At 43.8% G+C, this 15350-nt stretch overlaps 1 long non-coding RNA gene across 1 annotated transcript in view; it reads left to right on the top strand.

Moving 5' to 3' along the window:
* LOC144785409 (uncharacterized) overlaps nucleotides 1-15350 on the top strand; it is a 378879-nt gene that overhangs the window by 339159 nt on the left and 24370 nt on the right. The window contains exon 2 of the long non-coding RNA XR_013601868.1: nucleotides 8721-8885. This is a non-coding gene — a long non-coding RNA (uncharacterized LOC144785409). The remainder of the gene's footprint in view (nucleotides 1-8720; nucleotides 8886-15350) is intronic.

The following is a 15350-nucleotide window of genomic DNA, read 5'->3' on the forward strand; positions in this document are numbered from 1 at the left end:
TCAGTTTGTAGAGTACCCCTTGCATCTTAAAGCAAGCTGTTTTTAAGGAGAGATTCTCCTTGTGACTTGTCTCTGCGGGTTTGTATAAGCCCGTAAATCTCTAACACAGATGGTTCGGTGTGCCTCATCGCAGTAGATTTTACCTGTGTGCAGACCTCCCACAGCCATCTTGCTGTCTTCACACTTCACCCCTGCTTTTTTTTAAACATGCCCTTATTGGCATTTTGCAAATGTGTATATATACTTCACACGTACAATCAAGTAGGATTAATAGGTTTGCTAGCCCGTACAAATCTGGAATCACTGTTACTAATTAATCAGGGAATACCCTTAATTTACATTCTCATTAGCGGTTCGCAGAATACTATTTACTCCTATATTCTGTACCATATCATTTGCATGCTTTAAGGAGTTACTTCCTCAACTGGTCTAAAACTTACAGTTGTTTCTTACCTTTTTATTAACAAATAACAATCTATAATAAAACGTTTTGGTGGTGTGTCTCTTAATGTGTCTACTATAAGTAATGGGGTCTCCCGCATTTCCACTAGCCCGGTGGGGGGTGTCTAGTTCAGGATATTTCCTCTGTGTAATGATTCGGGTGTTTGACATGGTGGGGGAACGGGTGGGTCAGGGAATCACATATTAGGGGTATCATCTCCCAGTTCCTCTGCTACCTCATCTTCTCTTTCCGATTCCTTTATGTTTTGGGACTCCAAGTCCCTCAATACCTCTGCCCACAGCTTAGTTGGGGAATTTGCATAGTCCCTGTGAATAATCTTTCTGATGGACCCTCAGTTCTGCCTTAGACCACATATCTACATTTTTCACCCAAGTCGTTATCGAAGGAGTGGTGTGATCCGATCACTTTTGAGCAATCTGTCTTGGTGCTAGAACTAGCACCTAGTCAGTGAATCTATTGCCTATTTTCCTGGCTTTAGGTCTGGGAAATAGGCCCAACAAGCACAATGTTTTCACAATCGTGTCCAGGACCTTTTCTCAGAAATCTCGTAGGTGTGTGCAATCCCATTTCATGTGTGCAAAACCTGCGTCTCTTAATCCACATCTAGCACAGATCTGGTCTCCTTCCCCTCCCATTACCTTTAATATATGGGGGGGTTAGATACACCATGTGTAAATAGTTGAATTGAATTGTTTTGAAGTTGGAGTTTCTAGATACTTTTTTTACCACTCAGTACTCGTGACCATTCCTTGTCCATTATTGGTTTCCCGATCATCACCTCTCATTTCCCTCTTGTACGGTCAAGCGTTTTTGTAACCGATTCATGAAGTACTTGGTATAACCACTTCACTAGATGCCAGGCAGCCCCCAAGTCAGTAGTACCTGGAACACTCTATGTGGGAGGGGGGGGGGTACAGTGGAACCACCTCTCCACAGGTCTTGGAAAATTTGTATCAGTGAGTGGTAAGTCAAAAATTGCTCATGTGGTAAATCATGCTGAACCATTAGGTCATCTACAGGTATAAGTGTTCTCAGGTGGTAACAGTCTCCCACAGACGTAATCCCAGCCTTGGTCCACCCTACCAGTTGAGGTCCAGAATAGGGGGCCAGTGGGTTCCTGTGCATGGTTCCTATGAGTGGTATATCCGGAACGTACAGTGGTTTTTCTCTGTGTGCTGGAGATATCTCTTCCAGCAGTATAGAGTTGTTTTCAACAGTATATAGGGGTGTGGGAGGATCACTTTCTGATACATATAATTTTGGCCACCAACCATCCCGACTGTTGCTCACACTCATCTCACCCAGTAGTTCCACACTCCAGCCGTTCGACCACTGGTCCAGCCATTGAAGTTGGGCTGCCAAGTAGTGTAGCTCAAAATCTGGGACTCCTAGTCCTCTATTTTCAGCTGCCCTTTGTACTATTTCCAAGGCTACCTACTTTTGTCCCCATCTCAAATTAATTCCCGGAGTAATTGATTCAGGTCCGAGAACCAACTTGGGGGTATCACCACTGGAAGAGTCACAAAGTGGTACAACAATCTGGGTAACACAATCATTTTTGAGATTGCTACTCAGGCCATCAGTGACAGTTTGAGGGAGCGCCAAAACTGTTTGGACATCCTCAGTGATCTAATAATCGGGTTAAGGTTGCCCTCTCGCAAGTCTTCTAACCTATGGAAGATCTGGACTACCAGATATTTGAACAAGTGGGGGGCTCACACAAGACCTGTCAGGAGAGTACCGGGCTGCACTTGGTCTTCCCTTAAGGGGAAGGCATAGATCTTAGGTATATTAATTCTGAGCCCTGCTGGGTTTGCATACTCGTCTAGTATGGCCAAAGCCAGCTGTGCTCCCACCCCTGTCTCTTAAATACAGCAACAGATCATCTGCATAGAGAGAATTCACGTGAGGCCTATGTTCCAACTGAATACCAATAAGGTGCTCCTGATGCCGAAAGATTGTCTCTAAAGGCTCTATTGCAATAACATACCACAACAGGTACAGGGGGAATCCCTGTCTAGTGCCTCTGTGTATATTATAGGGTTCAGAGATCACTCAGTTTGTCCTTACTCATGCAGATGGGTGCAGACATAGTATTTTCACCCATCTAATTCATTCTACCCCTAGCACCATTTGTTCTATTGTGCTTTCAAGAAAGTCCCACCTCACCGAATCAAATGCCTTCTCTAAGTCTATGTATATTATAAATGCGTCCCGGTACTGGTCTCGGTGTGGAGGGTGCAGCACAGAAAACAACCACCATAGGTTCCCAGAGGTAGATCTGGTTAGCACAAACCCATTTTGATCGGTATATATTCAACTGGTCATATATGGCAAGAGACGAGTGGCTAAGATTTTTTCAGAATTTTAAAATATGTGTTGAGCATCAAGAGTGGGCAAAAGTCCAATACCTGGGCATTTTAGTCTTGGGGAGAGGCACGACTAGCACATCCCTGGTCAAGAATGGAAATTCTCCCTCTTACCAGGCCTCTGCGTACAGCTCCTCTAATTTCAGTGCATGGTTTAAATGTAGGTGGCATAGAACTGCACTGGCAAACCATCAGAGCCGGATATTTTCCCTCTAGTCATCTCTTTTAATGTTACCCTCATTTCCATTTCGGTTACCAACCCCCCTAAAGTCTCTCATTGGTCAGGTGGTAGAACCGTTAGGGGAAGGTGTGCCAAGTAGTTTGTTATGGTCTCTATTTGTTGCGATCAAGGTTTACAATACAATTTGACATAATAGGACCAGAATGCATAATTTTCTTCTCTAGGGTGGTGCGTAATATCCCCCTCTGTCAGTTGTATCTGGGAGATAGGGGTTCTCCCTTGTGTTCAGGCCAGATTAGACAGGCAAGCAATTTGCCCGCTCTACCCCCCTCCATGTGCACCCCCCTGATATTCTCGGGTGTCAAAGCCTTTCAATCGTTCTAGTGTTTCATCTTATTTTTGTCTTGAGTACCTTTATTCTTTCTGAGCATCCCCATCTGTGGGTAAGCGGGCTTCCCTCTCATGTAGTTGGGTTTCCAGGTTGGTGAGTTTCCCCAGGATTTCCCTCCTCAGTCCTACTTTGTGACCCATCAGCCCTCAGCTCCTCTTCCGTGTTGTGATGCTTTATTGCCGGTACGCTACCTGTTCCCCCTTAGAATTACTCTACCTCCATTCCTGCGACTTCACCAGCACGTTTGTACTGCCACCGCTCGGGCATTCCCCTCTTTTCCAGGTGGTTCTTGCTCATTTTCCTCCTGCAAAACCTTGTGGGTAACTTTGTTGTGACTTGCATTATCCCTAGTCACTAGTCTTTATTTACAAGGCAGCCCCCTAGTTCCTACCCTTGAGTTCAGGGGGTTCATCAGGGCGTAGACGTGAGATCCCAAGCCAGGTCAGCAGTTCCCCGTGGTCTGCCCCATTGTTGACTGGCTTCAAGGGGGTTCGGTTGTATAATGGGGCCAAATTTCCCCCATGCTTGAATATGTCATTTTCTGATTTCTGCCCCCCTACAGTATCCATGTTGGGACGCAGTGGCGCCCACCCTGATTGGTCACGTTGCCCAGAAGGGTGAGAGAGGGATGTCCCAGGAGCTCAGCTTTGTCCACGCCCTCCACTCGTGCCTCCCAGGACCTGCCTCAGTTCATGCCATCTCCCATTCTCACTTTTGGCCACAGGGCATTTCTACAGGGTCACCACAGCTTGCTCTGAACTCTTAATCCTCAGTCTCTGAACAATGTAGTTATTCCCCTAGGGGTCCAGCGCAAGTTTGATTACTCTCACACCGCACTTTCTCCAGACTCCTACCTCACAGTGCCGAGGATGTCACCAGTGCATGGCCTGCTGGATACCCCGTGAGCCCCAGGGGGAGGCTGTCCCCAGTGTCCCCTGCTTCTAGGGGTACCGTCGACTGTTTGAAGAATTTCTGGTGCTGGGCCTACCTCATGGGCCACAGGTGCTCCTCAGCCCGGCTTTCCCTTGCTCCATTTCGGGCACCGAGTTCTGTCCTCTCGGCCCCTTCCCCTAGGCGTCCCGACTCGCTTGGTCCAGCCGGATCGTGTCCCCAGGGTGGAGTCTCAGTTTCTTCCTAGCTCAGTGTGGGCCCTCTTTATGGTGAGAGTGCCGTGCCCCCAACTGTGTTCATCTGGGTGTGTGTCCACTGCGGCCCGTGGCCTTCAGACCTCTTGTGCCATCTGGCAGCGCACCATTTTCCTCCACTTTACCACATCTCCACTTGCTCACCAGCTTTGCCAGCCCTCGGTGACGCGTGGTAATATCATCCTGGTATCGGCAGCACGCTGTTTTTTCAGGATTAATGTTAGGCTTCTGTGGAGCACCTGACTCACGCAACCGCCATGATTTGCATTCAAGCAACGCCCCCTGCTTTGCCCCTGCTTTTGATGTTTTAAGCACTGTTTCTGGGGGCTGCTGGAGTTGTTCTCTTGTCAGGGTAAGCTCAACTCCTTTGAGGTCCCATAGTAGCTGTTCCTCTTCACCAAACCAGTCTGGGTCTAAGGAGCTAGCTTCAAAAATCTACGACAGCAAGTCCTCCACATATCCAGTCGATAATGTAGAAGCAGCCTTGGGCGTTCTGGGACCAGCAGCATGTTCAGACCTATCTTTCTGAAGTGCCATTTCAAGTCAAATAGAGGAAATATCTGACAAAGGTAGCCCATTGATCTGTGAGCCTTGAACACCATCAATCTGCTCAATATTCTCCTCCTCTTCCTCTGATTGCCTACTTGCCACTGAAAGAGAAACTAAGGCCTCAAGAGCTTCTTGTATCTCATAAAGCTCCTGTGAGGAGTCCACAGGTGCCTCCTGCTTGCCAATGCTCGATCTCTCTCCTTCAGTTTCAACATGCCTAGCCTTTGTTGTACTCACAGTAGGTATCTCCTCCTGGCATGGTGGCACCCCTGAGGCTTTAGCATGCTTTACAGTACCACTCCTTGGAGCTCTGGTATCCGATGCTGCCAAGGCCTTACCCCTGCAATTATTCTCCATGTCTTCAGAAGTTTAATTGCTTGAGCGATGAGCCCTTAATGGTTCAGGGATGGCCAGACTGCCCATGGGGTTGTCATAAATAGATCAGTCATTGTCCAGACCAATGTCCAAGCCAGAACAGCCCTTATTACCATGATAAGCCCCTCTCACAAAGTATTTGGAATGGCATAGACTGTAAAAGATTTCTGCACAGGAAGGGGGTTGACCCCCCTTAGCGGAGCATAAATATTTTTGGTAATCTGAGGCCCAGGAGAGATTTGTTGGTTGGCGCGTTCTCCGTTGCACTCACAAAACAGCTGGTACTGGGAGCCCCACAACCCTTTCACCTGAGACTCCTTACCGGCCACCTGATGTAATATAGGGGTGCCCACTTTTCTTATAGTTGTCCCTGGTACAGGCCTCTTGGTGCTAGAGGCACCCATCACACTGGAACTCCGAAGAGTAATTACCCTCGGCCAAATAGCAGTCATAACACTGGCTTCCTTCAGACAGTGATCAAAGCGTTGTTGTGGTCCAAACAACCCAAACCAAGCAATCCATGTCTCATCCCAGGCCAGTCTAGGAAGCATGCACCGGTAACCCCCAAGTCTCAGCCCCCCTCCACGCAGTCTAGGTCGCCGCACCCCAACTTTAACAGGTCAGGCAGTTCTGTGTGTCGTTCTGTGAAGCAGATTCTCGCTAAGCCCCACTGTGGTTAAAGTGGGTGGGATCAGCAGAGTATGGCGTGCCCCTACTTTTTAAATGTAATACAATTTGTTCCCCTACTTATTCTATTTCAAAAATACATCCCAGGATGCCAGAAATAGCCAATACCTATAGATAATGCTCGGCCGCTCTTTTTTGTTCAGGGACTGGGTGGACAGAGAAGGAAAAGGACTCTGTATCTTCCTTCCCAGAGAAGACAAGGACAGTGCCCACTTCTCTTGCTCTGCCACTGTCAGCTGCCCTCCACCCCTCTCTCTCTTTCTTCCTCTTCCTCTTATTCCCTCTCTTTCTGTCTCTGTCTTACTCTTCCTCACTTGCAGAAAAACGTGACTTTAAGGAACAGCTCTCACCCTCTCTTTCCTCTCCTTTTCTTCATTTGTTCCCCTGTAAAATGTATCCAACAAATAAGGAAACACTTTTGCTGGAAATGTTGTCATTTTCTGGCATTTTTCTATTCCAACGTGCAGCCTCAGAAAAAAGAGGAAAAAAAGGTTAAAAATATGAAAAATAAGGAAAGCAAGAATGGTTGATCGCAAAATGTCCACATTGGTTTTATTCACAACCAAACATGTTAGCCCCACTTTACAGAGTATGCCAGTGAAGCCCTACTTTCCTTTTCTCATCTTTCTTTGAAAAACATTATTTTCCCTGGATGGGAAAGTGCACCATTTCTAGAGGTACTGAAATACTTGATTGATGCCTGGAGTGGAAAATGTTAAATGTGATCCTCATCAGCTTTTTCCCTTATTTCAGTTTATAAAATGTGTACTGCAGCTCTGTGTCCAGAAATACTCTTGTAAGGATATAAACAATGGACATTTCAATGGGTCCTGGGGAACCAAATTCAGCCTTCATGATCAGTCCACCAGACCACTGTTTTGAGGGAGCACATTTCAATGCTAGACCTTAAAAGGCACCACTAGACCTTAGAAGCCCTGGTGTCTTAGCACCAGCAGGTTGATCCTAGTGGTGGCAAGTGTAGGTTAACCTTGAAGTCCTGGCCACCACAATCCATACTGAAGTTCACCTCCAGTCTTGTGGAGAGGCCTACAATGCAGCACACCCTAGAGCGGTAGTGACTCTGTAACTGAGGTCACAGGACCCTTGAGGCCAGTCCGCCTCACCCATTGAGACCGCCATTTGCCTTATTTCAGACATAGTAGTGCTACTTACCAGGGATCGGCAATGCAGGATTTTCATGCACACCAAAATAAGTTCACAAAATTCACTGTATATCTGCTTTATGCACAAGCACGTTTAACATGTGCTGTCTTCTTGGTGGCCACTGGAATTATGCAGCAATATAGGACAACATTTTGTCACAGTGTTGACTAAAATATTCAGCAAAAAAAGGCTGCAGCATAATGTGGTACTTGTTCTGATACTTTATTATTTTGACATTTTTACAAATACTAACAGTCGCTGCAAAGATTTTGCCTTATTAGTACTAGTGTAACATACACATGCAGCAGCGTGAAAGGTGAGCAGTCAACCTTTGCAAAGGGCCCTCCACTTTGCAGCAACACAAGTCACTTTTTTTGTAACTTTTGATCCATTTGAACTTCAAACATTTTTTGGTTAACATCATCATATCATGCAGCAGATTATGTATTATTTGGCAAATATGGTAGAGCCATAATTATGTGGAAACATTTGCAAACTAGGATAATTTTCCATTCATGTTTAGCATATTCAAGACATTCTGTGATTGGAAACGTATTTCACTTTGTGAATTTATTTAATTTAAAAAACGCATATTAAACCTTAAATAAACATGTGTATCCATTGGTTGAATTAAATAATGTAATAAGCTGTACCTGCTTGGTGAAACGGCAAACAAATACTAAAAAAAGGGATGTTTTGCTCTTTCTGGCCACATCTCTGACACCACCCACTGACCCAATGCTCTGGTTATTCCCACCCTCTGATTCGCCTCCCACAGCTCCCAAACTTCTTTTCCCTACTTGGACCACTGTAAACAACCCCCCCCACATTGGCATGTACCTGCAGTCCCACACTATCTGATTAGCAGCGCAACATTAATAGCCATTCACAGTCTGCTAAATAGGAATTATTTACCTTTCATTGCCACATTAACCCATCCTCCTGTGGCATGCCGGTTCGGTCCCGATTGTGCTCAGTGTCAATGTCAATTTTACGGCCTTTGCTTCCTCATCGCCTCCGCATCCGTGCCTAGCCAATCAGCTGGGAGATAGGCAGGGAGGCCGGCTCCGCCATTAGTAGCACGCCGCCATCATGTGCTCTATCAAAGGAGTTTGGAAATCATTGCAAGTTTCCAAATCAATGAAATTATAGATGCAAGCCACTCAGTTTAGTTCCACTGTGTCATGAAATCAGTTCCAGGGTTGAGACCTGGCCTGCACCTGCTGAATTTAATCACTGGCTCTAGAGTGGATGGCTTGGGCAATCCAGGTTGTATTATGATGAATAATTGTTTAGCGGCTGGAGAAATCCTTCATTATGTTTATTAAAAGGTTTGATACATCACAGATATTAGTAGGATGTTCTCATGTTTATATTCTGTTTTTTGCCTTGCTAGAAGGGCGGCAAACTCACCGTTGGACACGAGATCCGTTAGGGCAGCCGATGCGGATGATATAGATGCGAGGAGGGCTGCTTCAGAAACTTCGTCAACTTTGAAAAAGATGCAGGACTCTGTTAACGCAAAGAAATCCATAGAAGACAGAGATTAATTCCAAAAAAGGTGGGAATTTTCGAAAGTTTTTCAAAAAAGCTGTAAACTTAAAGGTACCCAAGAATGTTTATCTTGACCATGCACTAGCCTCTTTGTTTGGTTGTTCCTCACATCTATAACTGAAATTGCTGTGCAATCAAAAGACAGATCTGATTGTCATTTGATATATTTGTAATCAAATATTATCAGTTCATTATTTCATCTTTTTGACAGAAACCAAACAATGTAGTTTATAAATGGAGGAAAATATAGTTCCTGAATTATGTTAAGTGGTTGTCTGTGCTGTTATAGTAAATGCGCAAATTCATTTAATACATGTATGTCATTTTATTAAAACCACATGGGTTTCATTGGCAGTAACATAGGGTGAAAACCGCTAGCTAATAGTGTACAGATGTGTCTGAAAAAGCACAGAAAAATGTGTCATTATCTGAGCAATTGACATTGAGGGTTTCTGTGCCATTCAGTTTGGGAGACATGAACAACTTAAGCCAAGATGATGTTGATGGCTCAGAGGCAGTGATGTGCTCACCAGGGCTATAGTCATTCTGTTCAAGAAGAGATTGATATGCTTCCTTGTGCACTGTGTGGGTCCTTACACTCATATATCAATCTTATAACTATGGAAATCTTTCAAATGATTGTCTCTAAAACAGTTGCTGATGGGGAACTTTCTTTGAAAACAAAAGCTTGATTAGGAAAGATATCTTTTCCACTCCATGCGGTAAAAAGAAGGCAAGGCTGTGGATGCATTTATGATAAGAGCAACATAATTAAATATCGAGTTCTGCACTGTAATTTCCATAATCACAACAATGAACAGGCTCTAAGATCACAAATCCTTGCTGCCTGTGAATCTGACATCTTCAGAAGTTGAGGAGTCATTGTGCAATTTGTAGACACATGCTCCTTGAAAGATGATGGCAAACACACTTGTTTTAAAAAAGGATTCTACTCCCTACACTCAGGCATGTATCCTGCAATGCGCAACACGTGACACAATTCTAGCAAGAATTCTCGTTTTCAATCCTTAGGTCGAGATAAGAAGGAGAAATCCGTTGATTCATCAGTGACTCCAATCTCTGATGACAGAAAGAGCGATTAAAATGCACATCTTGTACTCATCGCCAGGCAAAGCAGGTGGCTACATACATTGGATCTTCAAGGTCATCGGAGGTCATCAGAAACTGAACAATCTAGAAAAACAATTGAATTGGGAGTGCCATGGTCATAGAGACTCAACAAACAGGTTGAACTAGAACTCGTCAACCTCATGACACTCAATATCATTGAACCTGTTAATAGGATGCACTCCCCTGCTGGGTGCTTGCAGGGTAGCCGGCAGGTCTGCAGGTACATGGGCCTCCCCCTGTAGTCCCCAAAAGGAAGGAATTGTTGTGGGTGCCCCAGGAGAGACCAGGGCACTGACCAAAAATAAAAGGCAAGACGGCCAACTCAGGCACACAGAGGGTGCTGGTCGGTAGACTGGTGGGGCCGTGGGGGCCACAGGGCTCCCCTCACACCCCAAGAAATATTAACACATGTGGGTGTCAAGGTTGGACAAGGACACCCAAACAAAAAAAGTAAATAATAAATGACTGGCCAAGCTGCTCATTTATTCACTGCTTCTGGCAAGGAGTGCCCCATAATGGCTTACATGGGCTAATTTACAAATGTGTTCTTCCTTTGAGGTGCCCCAGTCTTGGCAGGGTCGCCACAAATGTGTTAAAATATTGTTGGAGCTGAGACCAATGTAGCAGTCCCAAAGATATAATTTTTGTAAGAAATCCTCTGCCTCCTGGTGTGTAAACATCCTGACTCCAGGAAAGGTCTGTATGTCTTTCTAGAGCTGGAGCTTTCGCTGTTCAGCTGAGGATTATAGACCCCCCTAATTCCCCTTTGTGGATGGCGTAGTATTTGATCAGAGGAGTGTAAAAGAAAAACCCTGGCACTTGTTTTATATGGTTGACAAAGCTAGTAGGTTGATTTTTCATACGTTAATGTGGTGATTCTTTGGCAAAGCTAATAGACTTGCGTTAATTAATGATTTGGGCGCACCTTGACAAAGCCTATTGGCTTGTCTTCATATAATGATGTAGTGACAGGGTGTCATGGACATTAGACTTACCTTATACATTGCTGTAGGTATCCCCTGACAATGCTAATAGATTTGCCTACATATACTGATGTGGTGACCCCTTGATAAAGCCAATAGGCTTGCTTTTTATATTGATGTTTTCTCCCTTTGTAAAAGTTAATAGTCTTGCCTTGTATGTTGATGTGGTAACCTCTTGACGAAGCCAATCAGCCTGCCTTTCATATGTTGATGATGTGAACCCCTGAGAAAGTCAGTAGATCCATTTTATTTATAAGGAAATCCCTTTATTTTGGGATGTGTGGTCCCATTGGCTTGCCATGCAAAGTGGGTTGGCCAACCTGGTGGTGCTGGACACGGGGCCTGTCCACCACAGGCCATTGATGATATAGTAATGTATGGTAGTAAGATCATAATTTGCATTGACTCAGCTAACAATTCACTCAAGAAAACAAATAGTAAAGTGATGTCATAGTTGGGTAGGGTTACCAGATTTCACTTTATGTTACAAAACCTCAGAAATTCAATAACAAAGTTAAACCGGGATTATAAATAAGTCTAATAATATTATCTAATGTTATGTTAAAAATGTAGAAATGCACTGAAATATATAAAGGTTAAAGTTATCTTATAGTTGGGTGAACATATCAGTAAAAAAAAGTTTTTAACAAGCAAAACACTGACAATCACCGGCTATAGTTTCCATAGCTAACTATCACATGTGCCCCCACCATGCACTGCTTAGAACTTCACATATCACATCACTCATATAATTGATTACATCACTGATCACAACTCAAATGGCATTATTGATGACTTCACTGATTACATCATCCTCTATACGGTTCACTGGCAACACATCGACACCCAAAATATCCCCATACCACATTATCGAGTCTTAAATATAGATGTAAAAAGATATCGACATCCTATATTTATGTAGGTAAGTACAAAAAAATCGAAACAACATTATCAATGACATGAATATAGATGTAAAAAATATAGGGGCTGATAGTGGGCGGATCACCACCTCCGGGCCGGCGGTGGCGATTCGGTCGCCATTGTAACCTGATGTACCCACCACCAGGTTACATTGGTGGTGGGTACCATGGTAGACAGAAAGTCTGTTTGCCACTTTTCCGCCGGTCAGCAATCGTTATGATTGATGGCTGGGCAGAGCTGGGGCACATATATGGTGGCGGTGCCTAGCAGGCACTGCCATCCATATTATGATGTGTGTAATTTAAGGTCTTTCCATGGCGGCGATGCAGCCATGGAAAGACTGGCAGGGATTTGCTTTGGGGGCCCGTTGCGGGCCCCTGGGAGGGTAGGGGGATTGGAGGCTGCACTTGAGGGGTACCTATGGTACCCCCTTATATTGCCTTGCACAGGGTGACAGAAAATGCGCTGTACCTGCTATGTTGTGCATGGCAATGCACAACATGCCATTTTATCATTGCGGCGGAAGCTGCAGCCAGCAGCACCCGCCGCAATGCTAAAATGCTGGATGCGACCGCAGAGGTGGCGGTCGCATAATATTTAGGGTGGCCAGACCCCCGCATGGCAGGCAGGCGGTCCCTTTACCGCTAGGGTGGCGGGTGGACATCCTAATCCCCCCCATAGTTTTTTATATATATAAAAAATAAAATAATAAAAATTAAGGGGTCGATTCCGATTCGAGAAACAAATCCGTACGACGATTCGTATTCGAAGCCGTTTCCGTACGAATCGTAGTAATCCATCCGAATCGCTTAGTACGATCCATTGGCTCGAAATACATACGAATTGTCGCGAACCGTACAAAAGTCAAGGGTGAGTCTGTACGACATGGACCCGCACAGTAAATGAATTGTGGAGAAGTGTGGCTCAATGGTTAGAGCGGCAGACCCTGATGCAGAGGTCTAGCCTGGGACCAGGGTTCAATTCCCCACCTCAGCAGGTCTTGGGCTCACAATTCCATGGACCTGATAATTCTCGCCTCAGTGCCTATTCCAATCATGGAGTCCCACTCTGCAACCCTGGGCAATAGCTTGCTTAATCTCCACAACAGCCCCCACAACGCTAAGGATGCCTGGCCTCCACCTTGGGGGTGCCCAGGAGTGGACACCTCACAGGGAAAGCCAGGATGGGTTCCACAGCGGTATTCGTACAAGTGCCTTGAGACCCTTGCGGCTGAGTAGTGCGCTATACAAGTATCAATTTTTTTACATGCCTACATGCCGTATGACCCGCCAAGTACGATCCGGACCGGGGAATGGGGACACGATTCGTACAGATACGTCGGGTATGAGCAATTTGTACGGAGATCTACACTATCGCATAAGCACCGTACCCCTAAATTCAAGGGGAGTACGCAGGGGGTGTACGCACCGTACACATACGACCTTGGGGGGTATGGACCGTACCCCTGTGTACCGTACACCTACATTTATGGGGGGTACGCATAGGGACATACGCACCGTACCCCTGTGATCCAGGGGTGTACACACCATACCCTGATGTACCGTATCCCTGCAATGATGGGGTGTACGCACCATACACGGGCGGGGGGAACGTTCCGCACGCATTTTGTGCCGAAATCTGTTTTTCCAGATGTTTTAAACTCCCGTAGCAAAAGCGTCATACCGAGTGCTGTCGACACGGATCGTACTTGCTGGGTCGGAAAAAGCAGCTTCGAACCGTAAGGACGTCGCGACTGCGTGTTCCGAATACAATTCGTACGGATCATTGAGTCGTACGGTCTTTGGTACCAATCGGTACGGGGAACTGCATTGGGTACACATCGTACTACCTCGTACTTACGGATATGGTTCTCCGTATGATTCGTACGGGAAAAAGGCTCCGTACAACGATTCGGATGGGATTTTACCGAATTGGAATCAGCCCCTAAATAATAAACTTCATTTAAAAAAAAGAAATAGATTTAATATACATTTAACAAAAATACCAAATGAACTTTACCTAAAAAAGTTACACACATTTATAATAATTATTACATATATATGTACTGTAAAACAATAAATAAATTATGAATTTTAATTTATTTTATAAGTTTATAAATATATAAACATGTAACAAATAAATATATATATATACATATATCAATAACTTTTAAAAATTTTGTTAAAACACTCTATTATTAATCAAAACATTAAGTATTTAAACTTAAATTTCCCACTCTAATCAATTCCACAGTAGGGAAAGTGTTGGATAGCGGAGGGGTACACATTACTATTCCCACTCTAGTGAGTGCAACAGTAGGGAAAGGGTTGGATAGCAGAGGGGTAAGACTTAATATTCCCACTCCAATGAGTGCAACAGTAGGGAAAGGGTTGGATAGTGGAGGGGTAAAAATTACTATTCCCACTCCAGTCAGTACAACAGTAGGGGAAGGGTTCGATAGCGGAGGTGAGAAGATTAACATTTCCACTTGAATGTGTGCAACAGTAAGGAAAGTGTTGGATAACAGAGGGGTAAAGATTACTATTCCCACTCCTATGAGTGCAACAGTAGGGAAAGTGTTGGCTAGCAGAGAGATAAAATGCAATGTTCCCACTCCAGTCAGTGCAACAGTAGGTAAAGTGGTAGATAGTGGAGGGGTAAAAATTACTATTCCCACTGCAATGAGTGCAACAGTAGAGAAAGGGATGGATAGCGGCAGGGTAAAAATTACGATTTCCCATTCCAATGAGTTCAACAGCAGGGAAAGTGTAGGATAGCGGAGTGGTAAAAATTTATTTTCCCACTCCAGTGAGTGTAACAGTAGGGAAAGTGTAAAGTGTTGGATTGCGAAGGGATACAAGTTACTATTCCCACTACAATCAATTCAAAATTAAAAAGAAACAAAATATCAACAACAAAAAGTATTTGAGAAACAAAATAAATAAAAAAAATACATAAATATGTTACAAATTAAAATACAAATATATTTAAGATTAAAAATTAGAAAAAACATATTATAATGTTAAATACATATCCCAAATACCTACAATTATTATATTAAATAAAATATAAAAATATCTTTCTAACAAATAAATATTTTTAGTTACAAATTATTTATAAACAAAAACATTACTACATACATTTATCTTATTTATATCGTACCCTATAACACCACACAAATCACAACCCGCATCTAAATTAAAAATAAAATGTGCTTCCATAATTATCATAACAAATTATCAATTAAATAAATATTATTAATCAAAAAACAAATTAAAACACACAAAAATAATTAACTGCCCATCCTTTCCCCTATAAACCCAACAACCCATATCTAAAATGAATTACACAATTCTCATATTTAATTTTCAATTAATTAAATGTTTTTAGTCAACAACGAATTATTAATAAATTCAAAATAAATTACACCTCACCCT

Source organism: Lissotriton helveticus, chromosome 10, assembly GCF_964261635.1.
Source record: "Lissotriton helveticus chromosome 10, aLisHel1.1, whole genome shotgun sequence".
Taxonomy (NCBI): domain Eukaryota; kingdom Metazoa; phylum Chordata; class Amphibia; order Caudata; family Salamandridae; genus Lissotriton; species Lissotriton helveticus.